Source organism: Priapulus caudatus, unplaced genomic scaffold, assembly GCF_000485595.1.
Source record: "Priapulus caudatus unplaced genomic scaffold, Priapulus_caudatus-5.0.1 Scaffold2076, whole genome shotgun sequence".
In the NCBI taxonomy this organism is placed as follows: Eukaryota; Metazoa; Priapulida; class Priapulimorpha; order Priapulimorphida; family Priapulidae; genus Priapulus; species Priapulus caudatus.
In genome coordinates this window covers 26,314-31,467 of record NW_014579137.1, presented here as the reverse complement: position 1 = coordinate 31,467, position 5,154 = coordinate 26,314, and the positions used below count along the sequence as shown (strand labels likewise).

General features: G+C 45.4%; 1 long non-coding RNA gene across 1 annotated transcript; it reads right to left on the bottom strand.

The window, feature by feature from the left end:
• Nucleotides 1–2,411: 2,411 nt before the first annotated feature.
• Nucleotides 2,412–4,140, bottom strand: LOC106818179. Its single transcript, XR_001395159.1, has 3 exons — nt 4,048–4,140; nt 3,526–3,642; nt 2,412–2,485 (listed from the first exon to the last, which is right to left on the bottom strand). It is a non-coding gene; the product is annotated as an uncharacterized LOC106818179 (long non-coding RNA).
• Between the last annotated feature and the right edge of the window lie 1,014 nt (nt 4,141–5,154).

The following is a 5,154-nucleotide window of genomic DNA, read 5'->3' as shown; positions in this document are numbered from 1 at the left end:
TTAAGCCAGTCTATGTCCTTATGCACGTAAATGCTTTCCTGGGGTACTCTTAATGCAGATTGTTACCCTGTCGTATGTCATCACCGTTCAGGGTTACCGTGACGACACTCGTGGTCACTCACTCACCTCTCAGCGGGCGCAGCGTCGTCTCGACTCGTTGACCTTTGACCTGCATGACATCGTCGTGTAGGGAGATGGCGAAGTCGGCGGGCTTAGCGAATGGCGATGTGACGGTGACCGTCATGGCGGATGGTTCGTACAGTGGCGCCTCTACCTTCACCGTGTCCTGTGTGGTGAGAGAGACAGCATTTAGCGTTTGCTTGCATCGCCATCTCCTGGAGTGGCCGCTATTATCAGAGCCCTGGGTCATCCTTTAAAAATTATGTTTGCTGTCCTCCGACCGACCCACGAAAATAGCCGCCACCCAAAAGTGTTTTTTTACATTTTGGGTTCCATATTTTTTTTTTTTTTACATTTTTCATAGTTAAGACTGAAACACAAAGCATGTGTGGCAAACATAAGGACAGACTTAAAATAACTATTATGCCTCACACAAAAAAATGACCTACCTACCTACCCACTAAAAAAATCATGGATCGGGGGACAGCAAACAGAATTTTTTAAGGATGGCACTGTAGACCTGGAGACCTTGAGGCTTTCCGCCACCGTGCTAGGTCCTATGTGCTGCAATGGCTAGGTCAAGTGTAGTGAAGTGACCCGAGAAGAAGAAGGCTACATGCATGATCATGTGAGAATCAACCATTCTACCAGCCCTTCTCATCCCAACCTTAGCTGATCGGTCACAGTTTTCATCAAGTTGTTTCTTCAAAAAGAGCCTAGTGTGTACTACCAAAGTGAGCTGCAAAAAAGTGAACCGAGGTGCCTGCTACTCTAGAGGTTAGGCTTTGAAGTAGCCTTACGTGTGTACTATCCTGGTGCTACCTTAGTCTGTACCCTTTGGCTTGTGCAGGGCTTAACTCAGCTTCAAGACCCCAGGAGGTATTAGTGTTAGGTATGGCATGTTTATTGAAATCTATTGATTACAATCACGACTTTTCCTGAAAAATCTGGTCACTTAATATAACCACCGTGAATAGCACACCACATATTATCACATATATCAATGAATCTCAGAAGTGATGAGGTTTGTTGGATGGGAAATAATAGCATAATCCTTCAAAAGTAGGCAACCAAATTATTTTTTCAAGTTTACAATTTTTTTTACTAATTGAATGTTTAGCGCCAAAAATATTTAATAATTAGAGATGGAATGTATCTGCATGCATGCGTCTGTCTCGCTGCCATCTATCTGGTGAGGCTCACCCGGGGTTTCACGTCGGCCACGGACGTGACGAGGGTGAACGGAGGTGACGAGGGCTCCCGCCGCCCCGCCAGCTCTCCTCGACACCAGCAGCAGTGCTGCCCCTGCTGGCCGCAGGAAGCGACTCCTGTGCTCAACTATCAGCTCGGCAGACGCCTTGGGCGGAACGGTGACGGTGCTGCCACCTGGCAGCCGGAAATCGGACGCGTCTGCTCCGGCGATGACGGCGTTGTACACCAGGGGGCGCTGGCTAGGATTGGATATTTGCACCTAATGTGCAACAATAAATTGTCAGTGATGAAGAAACGGTATGTACATACACATACATATATATACACGCACGAACGCACGCACGCACGCACACACTCATGCATGCACGCACACACACACACACACATAAGGAAAGAAAATCAGATTAAACATGTTAAACCGTTTTGTGTAACAATACTGATGGCAAGATAGTTTCGATCGAGATGGTACAAGTTGTCGTACTTAATCAATCAGAGCATAAACACTCATGCACTTCTTACCCACCCTGGATTCACCAACAAGTCCAGGTGAAGGCAAAAAAAACAAAAAAACATTTGAGTGAGATTAGCATAAGTAACAAAAAAACAGCAAAGATGTAGGTTAATTGTATGTTGAATTCTAGAGACGAACCCAAGACCTGTAAACATGATAGATACACACGTACGTATCGATGCACATATACACATACGACCAGATTTATATAATATATATATAGTATATATAACAGGAACATATAATAGCCGGTATACATAACAGGACATTTTGTCCACCTAATCAGGGAAAAAATTCCTTTTTTCTCACGGGAGCTCTTTTTCAAGTCTGTGGAAAAAATAGCTCTCCTCGTCAACACAAAAAATAGCTCTATAAAAATTTTACAGGAAGCTATTTTGAGCCTCACGGGAGCGATTTCGAGGTTTGAAGATGCGAATCGCTCATCGCTCCCGTGTATATTTTACCCTGCACCTGTACTACACACGTCTCGTGAGCTGCAGCTCTCACCTTCTTGCTAACGGTCGCGTGAAGGCTACTGACAAACTGCACGTCAGCCTTGGGTAGATCACTGCGCAGCATCTGATAGAGGTAGGTACACAGCAGCAGCATCGCCACCGGGTTATGATCCGTTAAATCGATCGCCTGAAACACAAGAGCCGTTCAGTAGTGGCGTCGCACGCGCCTACACGGACCACGCTCTCAGCGAGCGCGATAGTTTACTGCTACTGATTCCTATTTCAAATTCGATTATCACTCATGCATTGTGACTAGATTGTAAATTTTTGGAGATATGGTGAATAATGCTTTGCGGGAATCTTTGATATCGATTAGAAAAATTATGACTAAACAGATTTTCGTCAAATTCCAGTTTCTGAGACACACAGACTGGTAGGCATCAGATATACTATGAGTAATCTCAAGACAACTAGCATAATTAGTAATGCCCCCATATATAAAGGCATTGGTAATAGATAGTGCTTACATCATGTATTATATGTGAATGTATTGTAACTGTATGTAATGGTATTAACATGTGTACACATGTATGTATCTAATAATTATAGTGGCTTTCATTGAGTATTTCAGAACCACCATAATTATAGTACCAAATTGTATATATCCATTTGCCCAATTAATGTGTGAACTTCACAGGCAACTTGCTGGATACTAATATGCTCAAAGTTCTCATTCACTTGCCAACCATAAGCCAGAAAGTGTATACAACAACTTTAAACAACCAACACCCAATATCACGCAATCTCGATGACGTCAGTGGTGTGATAGCAAATGCTGGTCTTCACCGTGACAACGCCGGGTGTATCTCACGTGTAGCCATGACAACGCCGGGTATATCTCACGTGAAACCACAACAATGCCGGGTATATCTCACGTGTAGCCATGACAACGCCGGGTATATCTCACGTGTAGCCATGACAACGCCGGGTATATCTCACGTGTAGCCATGACAACGCCGGGTATAACTCACGTGAAACCATGACAACCCCGGGTATATCTCACGTGTAGCCATGACAACGCCAGGTGTAACTCACGTGAAACCATGACAACCCCGGGTATATCTCACGTGTAGCCATGACAACGCCGGGTATAACTCACGTGAAACCATGACAATGCCGGGTATATCTCACGTGTAGCCATGACAACGCTGGTGCGTGAAGCCATACCTGAATATCATACTGAAGCCCGAGGAATCGGAAGATGCTGACGATGCGGAGGGAGTTGTGCAGACACTGCTCAGGAGTCTGCGGGTCCGAGTACATCCCTGCCAGGTGACTATCCACCTGCACGTGAAACAACAGGTGTTCTTAATTAGCAGGTAGCTATGACTAATGCAGGTTCGTGTTTAGAATGCACGCAATAGGATATATGTATGATGATGAAGATGATGATGCTACTGCAGCTTCTAATGATTGTTGTTGTTATTATGAATATTTTTTGTGGTAGTGGCGGTTGCAGTAGCAGCAGCAGCAGTAGCAGCAGCAGCAGCAGTAGCAGTAGCAACAGCAGCAGCAGCAGCAGCAGCAACAGCAGCAACAACAACAGCAGCAGCAGTAGTAGTAGTAGCAATAGCCTCCGTCGTTGTCATCGTAGCAGTAGTATTACAGTAAAAAATAGTACTATATTACTCAGGGATATCTTCTCATCTACGGAGGGCCCTGTCACTTATATTAAAGTATGGAACCTACCAAGAATGGACAATACGCTGCAAGCATGGTGGCCATCACCAATCCATCCTGGAGGTCCTGGTCAAAGTTCACGACCCAGCGCTGTGGCGGGACGTTACCTGGGCAAGTGCAAAGGTTATCGCACTACATGTAACGTGAAATACGCGCAACACAACGATACCAGCGTTAAAAATACGCTACCCGCGTCAGCATCAATGCTTTTTACTGTGTTCCTCCCATGTTACCTCAATTCACCTCTGATTCTCCATGGAAGGTATAAATCAAGATCACACATATATACTTATGATATAATTTAGGATTAACATGGATTACCTTGTAACCCTAATAACGTGATTTAGTTCTGCTTTGATTAGCTAAGACGCACAATGAGATATGATTATGAACAACTCTCTTTCTCGCATCTCACGTAAATGCTAGAGACCGCCTGGCTGTAAAGCACACAGTATGCTAGCATGCTTCTATCACAGCAGTCTTCAGCCTTCAGCTGGGTTTACACTACCAACTTTATGTTGTCAAATTGGCGAGTTGGACCAATTTCGCAAATTCGGCAACACTGAGTTGCCGAAAATAGAACAAATTCTAATCTCCCAACTATAGTTGCTATTAACCAGTTACTCGCGCGACTTTTGCGTTTACACTGCGGATTGTCGGTTGTATAGTTGCGCAATTGTTCCAATTCGATCCAATCTTAACAATGCCAGGGAAGTAGACTAACTTCCTGTATGTAGTTGCTGGACGGACATGCGGCCCCCGTTATTGCACGCAGCGCACAGCTCGCGGCGAATACGCCGCCCCATTTTTGTCCACTTAGACAGATATGTTAGACAGCGGTCTGAAAACAAACTCTGCGAAAACCGGGCGGAATCCAACCGACATTTTGCCATCGACGGCTAGAGGCCATCTCCAAACGGCCCCTATTAATTACGGGTAACACGTAGTAGCTCCTACAAGAAACCCCAAGAAATGCTGTCCCTCAGCGACCACGCGCTCGCTCATTCACCCAAGGCCGCCGTAGCCGAGCCGGTGTAGGTGTGACGAAAACTGCGCGATGTTACGCTTCCCGCTATACGAATTCGCGCGCCGAAGGAGGACGGGGGCGCGAATTCG